The sequence below is a fragment of the Lepidochelys kempii genome, chromosome 5 (assembly GCF_965140285.1).
Source record: "Lepidochelys kempii isolate rLepKem1 chromosome 5, rLepKem1.hap1, whole genome shotgun sequence".
In the NCBI taxonomy this organism is placed as follows: Eukaryota; Metazoa; Chordata; order Testudines; family Cheloniidae; genus Lepidochelys; species Lepidochelys kempii.
This window is the reverse complement of record NC_136384.1, coordinates 36813293-36835280: the sequence shown is the minus strand read 5'-3', so window position 1 is coordinate 36835280 and position 21988 is coordinate 36813293.

Below are 21988 nucleotides of genomic sequence, written 5' to 3'. Positions count from 1 at the left end.
GAATTAGGTGTATACAATCATCGTAATTATGCACCTAATATTTTTCCCATATCCTATCAAGACCAAAACTGCTTTTTGAAAGACATTTAAGATTTAAAATGTAAAAGTGTTTATTAGATATACAATAGATGGCAAATTCTTCACTCCATTGTACTGGTTTAAGTCTGGAGTAACTCCATTGATTTCAGTGGAATTACTCCAGGCTCACATGTATTTTAGAGCAGCGTTTAGCCCTATGTTTATTTTTTTTAATTTAATAATTTTCTGGTGGAGCACTGTATGTATCATTCCAATGTTTAAATAAAACTGTCAAAACACATTTTTCCACATTTCCAAATATAGCACAGCACAGCAGTGTGATTTGCCTTAAGTTAGGTCAGTATTTCCATTATTAAAACCAGTTTTTAATGGGGTTAGATTAGAACCTTGGCTAAAAAAATGGTCTCGGATCTGAAACTTGACAGAAGAGGATATAAGAAGCAATCTACTTTTAACTAAATTTGAAAATATATTACACACACACACACACACACACACACACACCAATTGTAAAATTACAGGAGTGCAGTGAAAAGTTGTTATTTTCACATGTGGCTTTAGTTATCCAATGGAAATTTTGCAGGCTGCTAGGCCACAACATGAAGGAGACATGAGGCCCCATAAGGTCTAAGAGCAACTACAGCAAAATTTAGACTTTTTAAAAAGATGCTGGAAAGATCAGCAGACCCAAAGTTTGACCAACATTTTCTCTATATTCCTGCTTGTGGAGTCCATGCAATTCTTCAAGTATTAAATACATCCCAGCACTCCCTGCACAAAGGCTAAATTCACAACCTTCACATGAGGAATTATGCTGGGGTTGAGGGTGTAAAGGCTTGGCAAGAGGCACATTTATCAATCCTATACTGCTGCTAGCCCTGCCCTGGGGGTGGTAAAGAGATCATGAACCATGCATACAGCCTACATTAAATCCCTCTGCACACTCCCTCCAGGACTACCAATTGCCCATGCAGCAGACCAGCAGTGGGTCTCCTATATTGGGCAGCGTGCAGCCCCTGTCATCATCCTGTCCATGTTAGAAATAGAACTAATGCTTCGATGCACTGCTCTATAACGAGTAAAGAAAAATCAGTGCCGTCAAGCACTCAGGCATTGAGGTGATGAGAACCATCAGTCTGGTTTAATGCTTACTGAAGTCAATGGAAAGGCTCCCATTGACTTCAACAGACACTGGACCAGGCCCCATACAAGCACCAAGCTATAGATAGGACGGGCTGTCACTCATAGGCAGTTCTGCAACAATGGTTTATTCAGGCCACATGTGTAAAAAGGCAATTTGATACATTTCAGATTCAAAAGGGTGATCAGAAATAAAAATACTTTAAATTATTATTTTTCAAAACTCTCAACATACCAGCTAAGTGTCTTATTAATTTCACATAGCTTGACAGAACTGGCTTCCCTACCTGAAACTCCCCTCTTTCTAAATACAAACACACACACACACCAGCCTGTAGAAACATTTCAAAATCAGCAGCTAAAGAAGAACAATCCCCACCCCCGTTAAAAATCTCTGCAAAGCACAAGAGTTCACATTATCTATTGATAACCGTTTGCTTAGGAGAAAGCACTCAGGATCTCAGAGGTAGTTCATGTGTCATGCAATAGAGTTCAGGTTTTTATTAACAGGACAGTAAGTAGTTATGCAAGGCCTACGTAACTACTTAGTGTAGTTTAAAGATCCCTGGCATATCTAACAGGTCTCTTCTCCTCCACCAATCAACATTTACTATTTTCCTTTGGGAACACCTTCACACTTAGAAAATGATTATGCAGCCATATCGAGGCCAAAATGGAGATAGTCTTTCTCTGGTGTGCAAAACCTGGAAGACCATACATACATCGCAGTGGCATAGCAGAGTGACCTATTCAGGGTACAAGATGTCTCACTGAGAAAGAGGAGCCTCCTCACTTCCCAAGCACTACAGACATGGCTCTTGTCAGAAAACTTCATAGTGATTTGTCTGAAGAAAGGCCCAACACTTAACCCCAGCCAAAGCAATGGAGAAAGTGCCATGTGTGAGGGAAATTTCTTAAAAAAGAGTGCTGTGCATAACAGACTGCTTATTATCTAGCCTGAAATCCTACTCCTGTTGTGACTTTTTTTATTTTAACATACCAAAATTAGTACATATTGAATGGGATGCTGCTAGTCAGTCACTCTTTTGATAGCATCTCTTTGCCAAATAAAAACAGTGCAGTAACCACTAATTATTAATAAATTGTTCCTATGGTGTCATAGGTGTCTTGATGCATACAAGCAAGTTACTGTAAAGGTGATTAATGGGAATGCCAAAATTATAATTTGAACAGTCCCTATGAAGTGGCTATCGGCTGTAAATGGCTGGTGGATGATGGCGTGGCCAAGATTTCCTATGTGGTGGTGAGGGGGAATTACACGTTTCTGTATTATACACTACACACACAAGTCCACAGTATCAAACAATATGGCTGAATATTTCAGTCACACTAAGCTGTAAAGTTGTATTCTAGTGTCACTCAAAGCACTTCACAACACTCCAGGTGGCTACAGATGTGATTCAAATTAATGCATGCCTTGATGTACAGAGTGGATTTCAGCCCCGACATCACAGCAGTGTAAGCCTAATGCAGCATTTTTTACAATACTTTATTTGAGAGCAAAATCTAACCCATGATTTCTGATTTCAAAAATCACTATGGGGCCAATTATCTCGCCCCACAGTGGATACACCAGCGTGGTGGGAAGAGACTGTGCAAAAGGGCCTGCTTCTCACCCTTCCCCCACAGCCACATGAATGCCGGTAAAATGGCCAACTATAGGTATAAAGTACAGGCCCTGCTCCTTGCTAACACATCATGGCTGCTAGTTACTTGAAAAAAGCCATGGCTACACTACAGAGACTATACCATAGCTATGCCAATATAGTCCCCTAGCGCAGACTCAGCCTACACAGACAAGATTGTTTCCATCAGGATAGGATCACATCCACCCACGCCTTCTGAATGGTGCTAGCTAAGTCAACAGAAGTCCTCTTCCATCAACATAGCTGCTGCTACACTGGGGGTTTTGTCAACTTAGCTATGCTGATCGGGGCATGGTCTTTTCATACCCCCGGCCAACGTAGTTATGCCGACATAACTTTTCAGTATAGACCAAGCCAAAGAATAGGGTAGGGGTGGTTCCTGGTCCACCCCCTGCCTTAGGGGCGGTTTACACTTAAGTTTTTCTGGTGTATCTATTTTAAGGATGTGATTTCTAACCACTACCTGCAGAAGTTCTATATGGAAGCAGTAATACCACTAAAAAAGGGTCTTATACCAATATAGTTAGCCCAGGTCTACACTACAAACTTTTGCCGACAAAGCTATGTCGGTCAGTGGTGTGATGAGGTGCAGTTTGTGATTGATATAGCTGCGTTGGCAGAAGCCCCTAGCATAGATGAAGTTATTCTGGCAAAACAGCTTTTGCCAGTATAGCTAGCTTATTTTGCACAGAGGTTGAAGGTGAATGGCACTGGAAAAAGCCACATTGGCAAAAGCACATCCCCACTAGGACTGCTTTGGTGGTATAGTACACTGGCATAGCTATGCCAGCAAAGCCTTCCAAGTGTACACTGGAACTTATGAGAAGAGCTAAAACAGTGTAAAGCACCTATATACTGATATAAGTGCATCTATATTAGGGGAGTTGTACCACTTTTAGCATAAAAGCAGTACAACTGCCTAGTGCAGGCAAGGCCAGAGATGACCAAACATGGGAGGTGGTACCTGCACATGCGTTTTCTTTCCTGTTATAAGTGTTTGCACTGAAGAGCATTTTTAGCACATTAATGGGCAGTTGTTAGCAAGCCAGAACAAATACCTGTGAAGTAATTAAGCACCTCCCTGAATTCCTTTCATAGCCACTACACCATCCTGGTCTAACATACAGAGTAAAAAAGAAACTTCAAATGCAACAGGCATGGGAAAAAATGTCAAACATTTCACGGGAGCTGATGAAGCAGGATGAGAACATTTTTATCAAAGCCTGCAAATGAGATATGTGCATGAGATATGCTGCATGCCAGTCACTTTCTGAGTACTCATTCTGAACTCTCGGAATGCACCCTGACTCTCACATTTTGCACAACTTATTAATGCCAGGCTGAAGAAGAACTATTGACGTTCCAGAATAGGATCTGACTGCAGCCAAAGCTCCACTTGGGAAACCATGCCTCGCATGTAAACTCTCTGAGCTTGAATGCTATCTTGAGTTCAGAGGAGAACATTCATGTAATTAAAAGAAAATTAGAGCAACAAGAATTGATTAAACAATTAATTATAAGTCTTCAGTTTTTCCCTGGAGAAATCAAAAGGGACTGCTGCCACCTGTCACTAACGTGTGGGTTGGGCTATGTCTAGTCGAAGGATTATCACCTAGGAGCTAGAATGGGAAAAGACCAGAAGCACATGATCGCCCTTGCACATTCATGGTTTATGAAAAAACAGGCCGTCAACTGTAAGAGCACAAATTGGAGTGACTAAAATCAAATCAATGTAAGCAAGGGCCTCATCTTCCAAGGTGCCACTTGCCCTCAACTATTAGATGTGGATTTGTATAAAGGAGAGAGGCAGCTTGAAGATGGAGAGGGAGGAGAAGGATCTGGAGAAGTCACTTACCACGGAAAAGTGGGAGGTGTATGGCCATGTAGAGCTGGAAAGCAGGGCAAAAATCAAGTCAAAGGATTACAGCATGGTCTCTTTGGAAAGCAGCTCCAGGAGCCCACTGAGGTATCATGCTGGGATTTAGGGGTTGGCATCTCATCTGAATGACAGAACTTCCAAGAGGACAGTATTCTACTACTGGTGCACTGCCATTTTAATATTCAGTCTGAACCCAAGTCTTGCTGTAGGACTTGACATCACAATGTCTACCCCTAAGGCAAGAGTGCTGCCAGGTGATTCATGCCTCAATGATTAGGCTTTAGCATAAGCACTTACTATTCAGCATGTAGGGCTGCACACTGTCATTCAATACAATTACATGACTTCATTCTATCTCGGTAAGTCAGTACGTTTGAGAGATAAGCATACACTTGCCTTAAATATCTGGCATTTAAGCAAATGAACCCTGGTGATTTGTTTATTACTTGAAAAAAAACTAACTGCATTTTTAATTAGGGCATGACAAATGTTCCCACAGATTTCTGCCCCATAGCAAACTATTTAACCAAGGGAAAAATATTTAAAATATCTTTGACTAAAATCCTAATGAGAGATTTTAAAATTCTCAAGATATTTCCTTAAATAAAACAAACAAGTAGATAGTAGCACTCTAAAAAACAAACCTACCCCAAAAAAATCCCTAACCCCCAAATTATGTACTGTGGGCCAAGGTCAGCCTTCAGTTACACCCTCAAAAATCACTGGGTTGCAAGAGACGTAACTGAGGATAGAATCTGGCCTAGTCTTAAAATCACACATAGCTGTAACTTCTGGGATTTTATAGGCTTATTATTTTATGTTTTTCCATTGGCTAAAGTGCTAGGATCATTACTATTATTAATTATTTGTTTTACTGTAGTGCCTAGAGCATTAGTCATGGATCAGGACCACATTGTGCTAGCTGCTGTACAAATACTGAATAAAGAGAGGGTCACTGCCCCCAAATGGTTCATAATCTAAGTATGAAACAAGAGACAATGGATGGACCTCGGCAGACTGACGGGGGAGCAAGTAGAAGGAAACCATGAGACAACACTGGTCTGCATGATAGGCAGTGGTCTTAGCCCAATAGCCTTAAAGTTCATAAGGGAAGTAACCTCTCTAACCATGAATAGTTTCCCCCTTACATTCAGGGTACACCTACATGTAAACACTGCCAAAACGAGTGTGCAGAGTACATATACTACACATACCCCTAGGAGGGTAGATGGCAAGGCATGGCTTAGGCTAGTAGAATAAAGACACTATATACCTATGTGGGTATGTACCTACCTGCAGGGCTCTCTACTCCCCAGGCCATGCCTCCCCATCGACACGGCTATTGTTAGCAGTGTAATGTCCTGCTGCCTTCCTACTGCCGGAGTCTTTCCCTGTTGCAGGGAAGACATCTACAACAGGGAGCGGCTACAGCCCAAAAGCTCTGGCAGCTCCCTGTTGCAGGAGCCTTTCCCTGTGGTGAGGAAAACCTCCAGCAGTTCCCTTGTGTCAGGGAAAGACTCCAGCAGCTGAGAGCTGCCAGAGCCCTTCCACACCTCAGTGAAAGGCTCCAGCAATGGTGAAAGGCTCTGGCAGGGGGAGGCAGCAGGGAAAGACTCTGGCAGCTCCCTGCTGCCAAGCCTTTCCCTGCTGCTTCCCCCCGCCAGAGCCTTTCCCTGACACATATAGCTACACACTGCAGTGTAGATGTAGCCTGCTTTTCACTGTGGCATGTAGCTACATGGACCCTATTTGCCACCACCAGAGGTGTGCAATGTAGAAGTAACCTTAGCAACAATTGCATATTTAGGAGCTCAGTGAATAGGGTAACTCTTTGCTGAAAAGCTGTTGTATCTGTATGCACTAGGTGTCTGAGTGCCCCATGGAACAGACTAAGCCAAAGATAGAAGCATCATGCATGCAATATGCATCCTTAATGATGACCCTTGCAATGCACCTTGAATAGCTGATCTATTAATGCACTGCATTAGCCAGGCATGATTCACTCACCTTCGTCAGTACATCACAACTTTTAGACAACTCATTATACATCTGATTGGATCCATAATATTCATTATGCACATTTATTCTGATAACCTGTCTGTAAAGGAACAGAATTAAAAAAAACTCTCCGAGACGGAAAATCTTTGAGAGATGCACCTCATTTAATTATTATTACCTGAAGGGACATTGTACTCACGACTCTTCCATTAACCCACTACATGAGGCTGGGCCAGTCACTTCTCCTCTTTGTACAGTATTTCTCTTTTCTGTCCCATCAGGTCAGTCTTAGTAGAGAAGTCTCTCACTATGGGTGAAATACTGGGCCCACTAGAGACGATGGACATTTTGTGGTCCCTATCTCAGCTAGGGAACTATACAAATAATAGTTTGAGTTATGGACAGCAAAAGAAAATGGTCCTCCCCCATTATGGGCCATGACACAGGGACAAGCATAACAGGCCATACGTTATTTTCAAAGTTCATTTGCTTTCTTCCTTCCCCTCTGGCCCTGCACCCACACGCACTGCCCAAGTATCATGTATTATTTAGTCAGATGCTCTCTCAGATGCTCTCTCATTGTTTTGTATAAAGTAAACCATCCTCTCTCTGTTTAAACAAGGCAATGTGTGTGCCACAAGTTCCCACTGAGAGAAAGCTGAAGATGACAGAACATGGAGACAAGGACTCAGCCCACAGGCATGTATAATCTGTACAAACAAATGAGATGACAATTTAGACAGTCACATTTCAGAAGGGCTCAGCCCCTGCCAATCAGGCCAGATTTTCAAGAGCTCAGCAGGCTGAGTGCTAATTCTTTTGAAAATATAGCCATAACAGCATCACACTGGGAGCTGAGCACTTTTGAAAGTCTTGCCTTTATTTAGGTGCCTAAATGGGAGCTGCGCTCTTTTAAAAACCTGGCCCCAGATGGCAGTGCTGAGCATTTTTGAAAATCTTGTCCAGTAAGCTTTGGGTTACTAGAATCTGGATTCAGCGTGCATTGCTGGCACATCAGAACTGGGGCGTGCACATGCCCACAGTGCGTCTGGAAGAGGGATTTGAAGAGGGTGGGTGACCAGTGCTGCAGACTAACTGAGCATCAGCCTTAGCTTTCCCTACCCCAGCTTCTGTAGGTTTCCATAGGTTTATGGATAGAGTAAGTACTCTGGCAAGAGCTTTACTTCTGTGTCTGCGGCAGGCATTTTAGAACCCATTGAGATCTTCACCTGTCTCTACCCATCTCACAACTATTTCATTGTCTCCTTCTCCCAGCCCCCTCAACTTCTTTCTTCTTTGTCTCTATCTGATATTTTGAAGGTGCTAGTCATGGTGTTATCTAAACCCCAATTTTCCTAACCCGAGGCTTGACCCTGATCCCCTTAAGCCTTGTCACTACAATCGAGTCTCTGAGCACTGCTTCCCATTATTAGGTGCCACCCCAGGTTTCCTTTTACTCATCAATCCCCCCCCCCCCACACACACACACACATTATACAAGCACTCCTCTTACTATCTACCTCTCTAGGCTTTTCTAGGCCTTCTTTGCTCAGATTCTCAATGTGTGATCATCCCAGCAGGTCTGGCAACATCTGCCAGATTCAGGCTAACAACTGTTTTTAGATTCCACCAGGTACAAATTCCCCTGTAGTTAGTCCAGTAAAATTTGCCAAGTGTGCTAGGAAACTATTCTAGAGTATTGCTAGACATCAGTGACTGCGTTGGTTGCAGCAGACCACACTGGCTCTTGGAGAAGCGTTTATGTGAACATATGTGAACTCATGGTTTACGGCTGGTTTTGTTTGAAACTATTTGGCACATCCTTGCTGTAAGTGAACAAACAGGATTCTATCCCTGGGACCCCAAAAGACATACAGTTGGCTCTAGCCTTCTGAACTTAAGAACTTAAACATTCTTAATAGACTTCTAGAATTTAGACAAGAAGCAACCCCTCCCCTTCACAGAATCATTCAAACTAAATGGAGCAAATAAGATAAAGACCACCCCCTGCCCACTTAGTATAAGCTCTTGATAGAAGGCACAGAAAACCTATATTCATGGATGACGGAGCAGAGCAATGTGGAACACAATCAGAGAAGGATACGTGACCCTGATGGTGGAAGATATTGGAGTTTAAGGATGTGATCATAAAAATCAGCTCTCTGAGCCACTGTGGTTCAGACTGAATAAGTAGACGTTACCGCACTTCAGGACCAAAGCACTGGCAAGAAAATGTTAAATTAGCTGTGATTTTGCCAAGGCTCCTTTAGGACAAACCAGTCAATAAAAAAAATTATAGTCTTCAAAACGACAAGCATACAAAAGAGAACACGAGCCACTGTGGAATTCAGATGTGAACGTCAGGACACCAATAGCAACATATAAACTGACAAAGAAAATGCCCTGTGACCGAGCAAATAGGAGAGTTAATACTTAGTCCTTATGTCAACGGTACCCTAAAGTTTGTGACAGCTGCATTCAGCTAGTCTGACAGCACAAAAAGACAAGATTAATATTTTACTGTTTTATGTGATGGCAAAAATCTAGCCTGCCTTGTACATATTTCATTGCAAAAAAAGCAACAGCCCTAGGTTAGCAATAAGGGGCCAGCAATGTGGAGCAATGGTTCCACAAAAACACCTTCTAACTGCCCAGGACTCTATGTGGGGATGCCCATCCTAACAACTATGAAGAACTATGAGAAAGGCTGCCATTTTGGGGCAAGGCGGAGGGTCATTTGGCTCTGTTCTCATCAATGATTGTTACACTGGGGTGAGGAGAAGCGGTCTTATTTTGTTTAGTTAGGAGACTATTTTTAATTCATGGCAGAGGTGACTACAGCCAGGGATAGGAATAGGGTGACTAGATAGTAAATGTAAAAAAATCAGGACGGGGGTGGGGGTGGTGGGTAATAGGTGCTTATATAAGAAAAAAACCCAAAATCAGGACTGTCCCTATAAAATCAGGACAGCTGGTCACCCTAGATAGGAACTTTTTTAAAGCTATAGGTGTGTGTATAGGGGGGATCTGATATTCACTACAACAGAAAAAGCCAAAAGCTGTCATAATAATATGAAGAAAATACACTTGAGTATTTCATATACACAGTCCGTATAGAAGTTAAATGAGGGGTATGACTGGCATCCAAGAGCAGCAGCATTCTAGCAAGTGATCAGGATGTTCACCTGACAATGGCATCACACTGCATCCCAATACTGGCTATTAAGTGAAAATACAGAGCAGTTGGCGAAGGCAAGTCAGTTTTATGAGCACTAGCAAGGGAAATTCTCCTGGGTTGCACTAAGAAAGTTAAACTAAGGCTTCCATAGCCCAACTATATTCCTTATTATACTATTCCTAATTATAGTCAGCTGATGATGAGATGCAGCTAAGGTAAGTACGAAGGGAGGATGGAATCACAATAGTCGGCAAGGTTATTGTTGATGATGCTGATTTAAAACAACGTGCTATTTCAAGCCTGACACACAGAACGTGCAATTTAAACTGAGGAGGAAAAAGGCAGCTCAAAATTATGCAGCCCCTCAAAGAAAAATGTCAAAATGAGTTCTGAGGAGTGAATAGCAGAGATAGCATACCCTCCAGAAACAGCAAAAGGTAATGCAACCAAGAGACATTTGATTTAGACTGAGAGCTGCACAAAGATTTGTCTTTCCATGGTGGTTGGAAAGGTAAAATAAGTAAATTAATGTTCAGTACAAGTGAACATTAGTTTGTATAAATGCTCTCATCCTAACCTGTCCTTTGGACCATCTCACATCAGCCTCTTCAAATTCTTCCACTAGTACCCTTTTTCCCCACTGCAACTAGTTCTAGATTCTTGCCTTGACCGAGCATTTTCCAGCTCTTAATACCAGGCTGTGATGTTAGTGATAAATAGGAAGATAACTTTGAGCACAATGCTTCAACCAACAGTCAGGGATGAAAGTGGGCTGGTACGGGGTACCGGTAAGAAGGTGGTATGGGCCCATACGCAGCAATGTTAAAGTGCTTAAATGCAGCGCTTTAAGGAGGGTCCTTTGCCATGGCAGCACTTTAAGGACCCTCCTCAAAAAACGTTGCTGCCCCTTTTGCCCACTCCCACCCCTTGTCGGCGGCCCTGCCAGTAGGGTCCCTACTGGCACGGGCCAGGTAGCGCGGGCCAGGTAGCGCAAATGGGCTGCCTGGGGGAGGCTGACCCTCAGCCCCACCCCTTCCGGGGCCCTGCTCCGGGCCCCTGTACTGGTAAAAATTTTATATTACTTTCACCCCTGCCAACAACCTTCAGTTTGACAGAAGGCTGTAGTACATAGCCAGGACGCCCCTATGCCAAGCTGCTATACTGATCCTTTGGGGCCAGAGGCAGCCTACACAAGTTACAGCAGCCTTCAAACTGTTCTAATTTGTTCCTGGGATCCAGCCCAAATAAAATACTTTTTATCATGAGTTTTTAAAAAACTGAGAAAACTGGGAAATAGTCTGCTATACATCCCTTAGCAAAACTGAAAAAGCAAGTGGTATAATTCTCTAACTATAGAAAGATTTGATCATTCTAATGCTGGTAAACTTCAGGGTCCTATCACATTTTGTTAATAAGATATTGCCTGCTTTAAAAAGTCAGCAATAAACTATCACACACACAAGTCCATAACAAAAATAACCAAGACTTCAATCTCCAAAATCTTATTTTAAAGAAACATGGTTCTAATCAAGGTATGTTTTCATAGGCCCCCACTAATCCATAACGCTGACATTCCTGGAATAGAGGGAACGGATCAAAAATAAATCTTTACAAAGTACTTATTTTGGTTTCCATTTCCAAGGAAGGCAGTGCCAATGGGACAAGGGCTATGTTATTAAACAAACTGAACTACTAAAGTGATTCCAAGTATTATTGACATTTGCTGAGCCTTGTGGGTGTGGTTTCCTTTCATGTATGTTCAAGCTCTGGATTTTCTGAAAGTTTTGTGGGAGGGTTTTTAAACTATACAAAGCAAGGGTGCCCTCTTATTGTCCAGTTTGCATGGATTAGATCCAACTGAACATCATTCACTCTCTTCAAAACACACTTCACTGTCTTCCCTCCTAATCCTGATCCTCTACTTCCCTCATCTATCATCGCTGACAGCTCCACCGTCCTTCCTGTCATCTCCTGAGTATGCAACCTCAGTGTCATCTTTAACTCTTCACTCCCCAATACCCAGAATGCACAGGTTCACAAACTCTTGAGCTGAAGAAGAATGCTGTTTATTCACTGCTTCAGAGAGTGATCAGTCCACCGAAACAGGGCACAGCATAGGGTTAAATGCAAGCACACACCCACATTCAGGTACTTGCCTTAAATACATCGTTACAAAGTTATTCATTATATATTGTATAAACACTTTTCTGCCTAACACTAAGAATAGTTTGCTAACTTAATTGTTTACCTGATTGGACTGCAGACCAAGTTGTTTACTTGATCAGGTTACTGATCAAGATGTTCACTTGATTGAACTGCTGACCCAGTTGTTCATCTGATTCAGTGGTGCCCAACCTTATTACACAGGAAGGCCACATAAACCTAAGCACAACCTTGTGTGGGCCAAACAGATTCTACATATTTTAGTATGATTTAAAGTCACCTGTATTGATTTATATTTTAAGATCAGCTTGTTAGATAGAAACAACCTATGTACAGTATTATCTATTTACACACTTGTGTAAACTAAAATGATGCAAAGATGAGAACAAAACACTAATGAAACGGCCATTGGTGTATTGCGTTGAAGCAACCTGCGGGCCTTATGAAATGCTCTGGTGGGCTGTGTATGGCCCACGAGTGATTGGCTGGGCACCCCCTGATTGAACTGCTGACCTAGTTATTTACCTGATCAGGTTGCTAGCTCAGCTTTTCACCTAGCTGTTCTCCCTTCCTGACAGACAAGCAGACAGACATCTTTTCACATGTCCCAGCACCTAAAATATACATTCTGCATATCACATCCTACACTCCCCTATCCCAAGTCCTTGATCAAGTTATGATACTTTTTCCTCTTTAGTGTCACTTGTAATCAGCCCCTTCCATCTGCAAGCACTCACTCTTCTTCACTCCTTGGCTATTGCTTGCTTTGAACACTTTAAACCTTCTCCTCTCCATCTTCCCTGCTTTTCACTGCTCCTGCCTCTCCATCCTACTCACTTCTTCTAAAGTCATCTTACTCCCCCCACAGCTCGGCCCCGATTGCACCTGTCCAGTGGATTCCTGTCACTTACTGCATATTTCTTGTCATCACTTCCAAGATGTCTCTGCCTTGATTTCCTCCTACTACGTTTTGCTGAGAGCGGGGAAGGAGACAGACAGACCAGGAAGAAGAGAGAAATAGGAAGAGCACAGGCAGCTTCCCCTTTCATTCATACTGCAGTCTTCCACTTGGAACTCCCATTTCTCTCTCCTTTCAAATCTCACCTTAAAACTTACTGCCTACTATCACTGCCTCCATGACCTGCTCTAGGCTTTGACAGGTTTCTCTGCCTAGGGCCCAGTCCTTCAAGATAAAGCAGGAATTGATGTTGTTCAGCATCTTGTAGGACCAGACCCTCAGTAAATTCTACATATGTCTTTATTACTTTTATGAAAAGCCTTTTATTATTTATATTTTATAGTGCCTAAAATGTGTGAGGTATTTCACAGAAGATATGGGAAGAAACAGTCTCTGACCTAAAGCACCTGAAGTCTAAACTTCATAGGTGGCATGATGAGTGGGGGAGTGAAGGTTACAGCCTGATCATGCAATTATTTAGTTAAAGGTATGGTGGGTCTAGATATTTTTGGTTAAGCATATCTAACATAAGGCAGATGGACAAAGAGGTGACTTTTCAGGAGGAATAAAGCCCTGATTCAGCATGGTACTTACAACACATGCACAGTTCCACTGAAGTAATTGAAATCTATGGGACTGCACATGTGCTTAAGTACCTTGCTGAATTGGGGCCTAATTGAAGAGAAAGGGCATTGGTGTTACAGACAAGAATAGAGAGGACCGTCTATGTTTTGAAGTGAGAGGTGGCATGGAAAAAGATACAGAGATGCTTGTGGAAGGAACAGACAAATGAGACATCAATGATGGCATTACTGGTGAAGCTGATGGGATAAGAGTCTAGGTCAGAAAAGTCAGGAGGAACAGAGTTATGGTGCCTAAAATGTGCATAAATCTTGGCTCTTCAGTTTTGGAAACCTTAGTTCAAACGTAGGTTAGGTTAGAAATGAACACAAATGTGGTGATCTCAACATAGGCTTACATCATAAATTAAATATTTGTACAGTGCTATGATAACAAATTCCTATGTAATTATATATTAGGCTCAGAAAGACCTATACATGCGTTTATCAAGATTAGTAGCATCTGCATGGAACAGCAGAGATATTGCCGCTGCTTGGCATATTGGCAGAACTTTGTAGGAAGTCTGCACCGTTCCCACTCCACTGCAATTAAAAGATCTGCAGTGTCATGCAGAGCCACTTTTGTAAGCACTAAAATTCAATGCAATAAAAGAAAAATATAAAATGTAAATAACTGAGTAAGCAACTTTAATTGTGTCCTTCTACATATTCATTTGATTGAAAGTACTTAAAGAAAGAACAGCTAGAGATTTTAAGTGGTGACATTAGCTCCCTGTTGATAGGGATATCTACAGTATATGGAGCAGATGGCAAAAAAGCAACAACAGTCTGTTTTCCCTCATGTCTCCATTAAGATAGCTTGGAATTTTGTGGCTTTGTACAGACTGAGGCTTCTACGGCTACCCTATATGGAAACCCCACCTGCTGTGTAATTGAGTCACAAAATTTTCCTTAAAATGTCTGAGCAAAGCAGCAAGCTGAAGAGAGAACATACATCAGAAGTCATATTACAGTAAGAAGAAGAAGGACAGTACTTTCACTTCTACTGACACAATTTTATTTTGACTTGTGTCTAGAGCTGTCAGAATTTATTCTAAAGGCTCAGCCCTTTTCTGTTCACAAATTATCTACAGACTGGTGACATTCCCAGGTTTCTTTGCTGTTCACGTTCGTACTACAAATATTTTGTGCAAATAAACTTCAGTCTGTGGACTGTTCAAGAATTGATCACCACAGCTATCTCTCTGAATATTTCATATTCATGGTTCAATATGTCAGCAAAGGTGACTGATCACCTAAGTCTCATGGTATTATTTATATTCCACGCTGGGATGGCCTAACTTTTATCAATAGGAGGAAGGCCTGATTCACTCACTGACACTTTGATTCTCTTGCAGGGTGATTACTGGTCCTAAGTCCTGCAACCCCTATCCCATAAGAAACTACTAAGGAGCATTTGAATGGATTGTAAGTATGTTTTCAAATAATTATCCAGAGGATCATATATATTATAACACAAATATATGGGTTTGTAGCTTTGTGTGTCTAGGTCCCTTAAAACAAGTTGTCCTATATTTTTCACAATGTTGCTGTAAGTCTCAAATTGTGTGAGCTAATGCAAATTCATTGGCAGACAGAAAGACACAAAGAAATAATAATTTAAGGATGTTGTTTATGAGATTAAGGCTTTTAAATGACTCCTTTCTGAAGTTGAACAGGACTTTCAGAAACTGGAATTAAGAAGCGGATCAAAATCACCCACATATTAGGATTGGGGCTGCAACCTCAACTATGGAGAGGCTATCCCCATTCCAAAATAAAACAACACAGTTACAGGACTGAAATTGGAACCTGGTTTCTGAGTTGCAAAACTACAAGTCTCTACCACTTGAGCTATAGTAAGATCTCACTAAACTATGAGCTATAGAAATGCTCTTATGTTCTCACATGCCAACATTTCAGATGAGGGTGTTTTGTTTTGTTTTTTGTTAAAAAATCTGTATCTCAAGAGCTTGGATAGATTTTGCCTTCACAATGTGGCAATGTTCGTGCAAATCACTGCTATAAAGGGAGTAAGCCAAAACACAAGCATGTGCCAATGTCTCACTTCAATGGGACTTAACCATGTGCTTTGCTGAATAGAGATGGGCTTAAACATGTGTTTAAAGTGCTTAAGCACTTTGCTGAATCAGGGCCTAAAAAGAATGTTTACAATGGAAGATGATTGTATCCTTAGCTATGGAACGATATATAGCCTGTCTAGAATACATACACACTGTATACAGAATTCTGCATGTATTCCTCCTGACAGTCGAAACAACAGACTTGACTTCTACATAGAGTGCTTCCGCCAACATGCATGGGCTGAAATTGTGGAAAAACAGCATCACTTGCCCCATAACCTCAGCCGTGCAGAACACAAAGCCATCCACAGCCTCAGAAACAACTCTGACATTATAATCAAAAAGGCTGACAAAGGAGGTGCTGTAGTCATCATAAATAAGTCGGAGCATGAAAGAGAGGCTGCTAGACAACTCTCTGACAACACATTCTACAGGCCATTACCCTCTGATCTCACTGAGGGATACCAAAAGAAACTGTGCCATCTGCTCAAGAAACTCCCTGAAGAAGCACAGGAACAAATCTACACAGACACACCCCTACACCCCTGACCAGGGGTATTTTATCTTCTACCCAAGATCCATAAACCTGGGAATCCTGGATGCCCCAACAGCTCAGGCATTGGCACCCTGACAACAGGATTGTCTGGCTATGTGGACTCTCTCCTCAGGCCCTATGCTACCAGCACTCCCAGCTATCTTTGAGACACCACTGACTTCCTGAGGAAACTACAATCCATTGGTGATCTTCCCGAAAACACCATCCTAGCCACTATGGATGTAGAAGCCCTCTACACCAACATTCCACACAAAGATGGACTACAAGCTGTCAGGAACAGTATCCCCGATAATGTCACAGCAAACCTGGTGGCTGAGCGTTGTGACTTTGTCCTCACCCACAACTATTTCAGATCTGGGAACGATATATACCTTCAAGTCAGAGGCACTGCTATGGGTACCCACATGGCTCCACAGTATGCCAACATTTTTATGGCGGACTTAGAACAACGCTTCCTCAGCTCTCGTCCCCTAGCACCCCTACTCTACTTGCACTACATTGATGACATCTTCATCATCTGGACCCATGGGAAGGAGGCCCTTGAGGAATTCCACCAGGATTTCAACAATTTCCACTCCACCATCATCCTCAGCTTGGACCAGTCCACACAAGAGATCCACTTCCTGGACACTACAGTGCAAATAAGCGATGGTTACATAAACACCACCTAAACACATACAGAATCTGTATCAAGCATTCTTAAAACTACAGTACCCACCTGGGAAAGTGAGGAAACAGATTGACAGAGCCAGAAGGGTACCGAGAAGTCACCTACTACAGGACAGGCCCAACAAAGAAAGTAACAGAATGCCATCAGCCATCACCAACAGCCCCCAACTAAAACCTCTCCAGAGCCCACTGCCAACTCTGTCCGCATATCTATTCAAGGGACACTGTCATAGGACCTAACCATATCAGCCACACCATGAAGGGCTCGTTCACCTGCACATCTACTAATGTGATATATGCCATCATGTGCCAGCAATGCCCCTCTGCCATGTACATTGGCCAAACCAGACAGTCTCTATGAAAAAGAATAAATGGACACAAATCAGACACCAAGAATTGTAACATTAAAAAACCAGTAAGAGAGCACTTCAATCTCCCTGGACACTCAACAACAGATTTAAAAGTCTCCATTCTTCAACAAAAAAAACCTTCAAAAACAGATTTCAATGAGAAACTGCAGAACTGGAATTAATTTGCAAACTTGACACCATCAAATTAGGCCTGAATAAAGACTGGGAGTGGCTGAGTCACTACAAAAAATAATTTTCCCTCTTTTCATACTCACACCTTCTTGTCAACTGTCAGGAATGGGCCACATCCACCATGATTTAATTGGCCTCATCAGCACTGACCACCGACTTGGCAGGGTAACTCCCATCTTTTCACGTGCTGTATATTTATACCTGCCTACTGAATTTTTCACTCCATGCTGATGAAGTGGGTTATAGCCCATGAAAGCTTTTGCCCAAATAAATTTGTTAGTGTCTAAAGGTGCCACAAGGATTCCTCGTTGTTTTTACTGTATACAGGGAATTTAGTGAACATATGGGACTCTCGTTTACCCATGTATTTTGTAAATTAGTCCAACACCATATTATGTTTCTGACTATTATACACTGGTACATGGGAAGGTGGTGGTTTCCAGAGCCATTTCCCCATCTAACACATACAGCAGGAGGCATAATTTAGCTCTAAACAAGCAAGTGATGCTCATCCTTTTGAAAACATTCCTTTCAATATTTGTTTTTATTCCATTAGTCCATAGGCTGTATATATCAAAGCTAACACAGAATAGGTTTCTTCATGCAGTACACTCAGGACACAAAGAATATACTTCTCTCGGATGTGGAGAATTCTGTGCCTTACACTCTGTTTATAATGGGAAAATAACGGTCCATAATTCATCCTGTTAGGTAGCAAAGCAATACATGCACTAGTAGAGTGACACTTGTTTTATTCCTAGTTAGAGAATCTCAAATAATTTCTCTCTCCTCTTTTTTAAAAAAAATTAAATTCAACCCAACCTGATAGATGCTATGGGTCTGGCTAGTCACCTGTTTAGGGGGTCAGGAAGAAATGTTTTCTCCCATGGGCTAATAGGCAGAGGACCAGGGAGTTTGTTTTCCTTCCTTACAGCACCTGCAAGCCACAAGGGGTTGAGCAGGACTGCGTTTAGTACCTTACTCAGTTACTGGTGGTGTTTATTCGTCATAACTTGCAGAGAGTTTCCAATGCACTTAAGAAAACAAAATGAACAGTTCCCAAAGGTGAAAGACCTGGGATTTTGCTGTTGGGCCTTTGAGCTCATGTGATAAGGTGAGACATTGTGGCCTTCATGGGCTGAGGTCCCTGCTGCACCCTCTGCCTTCCTCACCAGAGGAAGGGTGCTAGGACAGATAGAGACCTGAGTCCTGGTGGGATAAGCTGTTATCAGGTTTCAGAGTAACAGCCGTGTTAGTCTGTATTCGCAAAAAGAAAAGGAGTACTTGTAGATGCATCCGATGAAGTGAGCTGTAGCTCACGAAAGCTTATGCTCAAATAAATTGGTTAGTCTCTAAGGTGCCACAAGTACTCCTTTTCTTTCTCCTGTTATCAGTTATATGCTAAGGAACCCTGTATCTCTGGAACCAGTTACAGGTTATATGGTAAGCAGCCCTGTGAAACCAATTACATTCCTCATTTAGGAGAGTATGGGTGATAGGCAGCTAGCACCTCTCCCCTGTGTTAAAGTTTAATAAAAGTTGTGGCCTGTTGCTTAATTTTCTGCATGTGTCTGTCCTCATTTTGCTGCTGTGTCCTCATCAAAAGGTGGTTTCACCATGATAGTAGTGAGTGAAGAACTGGAAATGTGGTTTCAGACAAAAAGCTTATTATATTACTTTTGTGGTCAAACACAGATCAATTACTATTGCTAAATAGTATATGCTAAACAAAAAAACCCACTATCCCATTTCATTGCTGTGCATTTTATTAATCTGAAAATAAATAAATTAAAATATTGATTAGATAATTCAAAGGAAAAACATCCTGTCTCAGGGAACACTGAAAGAAAAAGGAAAAGATAAAAATCTCTTGCTAGCACTTCATAGCTCAAACTCTCCATTTTTCAAGTGCAACCGATAAACTAAATAGTCCAGATAAGTTTTAGCCCATGTCTCAACCATGTTGTTTGATTTATTAATCCAAGCATTTCTCAGCATATTTTTCAAGTTTCCAGTCAGATGCTTTGTACTCCTAGAGGAATGGTCCTTCCAAGTGATTTATCTTTGTCCCGAGTACATTTCTGATCTATTTTGCTTATCTACTTCAGCGTTCTCTCAAGACTAATCAGCTACTTCATTTCAGTGTCTCAAGGGCCCAGTTTTCCTCTTGTTTTCAGAATGGTCTAATTTGGGTGGACAAACCACAAAAGCATGCAAGACAGATAAGATTGGAAGTTTGTGAAAACATTTTAAAAAAATGTTTAAGCCTGCTAATCACCACATTACTGCCCATAAGGAATGGAGGAAACTATTTTGATAACTAGGTAGTAATTGTCCCAGGAAATCCAAGAATTTGAGAAATGGAAGATCTGTATCCTTTATTGATAGGTGTACTTAGTAATTAAGGCACATAACACTTCCTCAGGAATCTTCAATAGGACTGACTACAGGACTGACCGATTGGGGTGGAATTTTACATCCTACATACCCTGCATAAATATTAACTCCAAGTCTCAGGGGGAAGTAAGCACAAATGGACACATTCTACAGATTGGGCAACTGAATCACAGAAAGGTTAAGTCAAAGTCACACAGCAAGTCAATATCAGATCCAGGATTGTAGTTTAGGAGCGCTATTTCTTTTTCGAGCACTTAGTTCAATAGTCCACATATTGAGCACTTCTTGGAAAATCAAAATGCGGGCAGCAAGGTCTTGGGCAGCTGCATGTGTTTATGAAGCTATCAGAGATCAGTGTAGCCTGTCTTTTTGTAGCAAAGGACTAAGCTTAGAGCTGTATAATAATTTAGTAGAGAAGTAATCAGGAGCGCAAACAGGGCGGTACCCTCCAGTACACAGTACCGGCAAGAGATTTTTAGCGGGTAGGGGGTACCGGAAAGATTTGGGGCTAGCCCCCCCCCCCGAGGGGGGGGCCTGCACTCTGCTTCTTAACGGAGCAGAACACAGCTAGGGAGGGCATTCATTCTTTATATGGCTTTAACAGCACAATACATATGCTAACAAACTTAAACAAAAAGAAAAGGAGTACTTGTGGCACCTTAGAGACTAACCAATTTATTTGAGCATGAGCTTTCGTGAGCTACAGCTCACTTCATCGGATGCATACTGTGGAAACTGCAGAAGACATTATATACACAGAGACCATGAAACAATACCTCCTCCCACCCCACTCTCCTGCTGGTAATAGCTTATCTAAAGTGATCATCAAGTTGGGCCATTTCCAGCACAAATCCAGGTTTTCTCACCCTCCGCCCCCCCACACACAAACTCACTCTACAGACTAACACAGGCTGTTACTCTGAAACTTAAACAAAGGCTTTGTTTAATTTGTTAGCATATGTATTGTGCTGTTGTTGGTCAGGAGTCCTCAAGAGGGGAGCGGTGGGGGGGACGAATGGTGTTTAAACAGTGGTTTTTATTCTGTTTCTCCCCATTGGTCTGAATTATCCATGACATTCATACTGCGTCACATCAAGTCCAAATCATTAGCAGAATGCCTCTGCTTGCACTGACCAGGTGCTGTTTGGATTCTGATGTCTGCCCAGTTCGGCAGCCTGACAGGAATCAGGTGTTGTCCCCAGTGTACATAGATTTCTTCTTTGCAGCCAAGCTAGTCTAACATGCATTTTGCTAACTGGAACTGGAATAGCAAAACAAATACCCACAAACCTGGAAAATGAGGCAAGAGAACTATAAATGAAGATTATAATGCCGGACTCTGAGGGCCTTAAACCAGCTGCTCAGGAATCTGTCAAGAACGTTTCTGAAAATATGTTCCTCGTCTTAGCAATGGTCCGAAGACTTATCACACATCTGCCCACCTTTATTCAAATGACACTCCTTCTGATCTGACAGCTCAGGCATGGTCAGTTTCATCCAGAACAGTTTACAAACTTGGAACCTAATCCTGTAAACCCTTAATCATTTGATAAATCCAACTGAAGACAATGGGAGTATCCCCATGACTATGGATCACTTTTGTGGACTGGTAAGAGTTTCAGGAGTTTGTTCCTATAAAGGAAGTTGAATCACCCATTAAAATGCAATGTTTGGGTACAATACTATAAAGCAGTTTAGGATACAATTCTATTTAAAATTTGTCTTTTAATAAGTCATACATATACTGAAATGGCTCCTCACCCAACTCCCATATTCCATATAAACAGACTGAAAATTATATATTTGGGGGGGAGGGGAAAATGAGTAGTTAAGCATATTGGTGTTTGTATATACAAAGGGGGTGTTGGAGGGGACGGGGAGAGCATAGGGGCCCCAGGCTGGGGGCAGAGTGGGGAGGAGTCACAAGGAGGGCCACGTGGGGAAGTCACGTGACCTCCTTATGTCCCTCCCATGAGTGCAGTACCAGCAAGAAATGATTTCTACTTGCACCACTGGAAGTAATGGTTTCATCCAACAGAAGTTACAATTAGCCTAGCACTTATTATGTTGGTGATGATCCATATATCTGTCATCATTA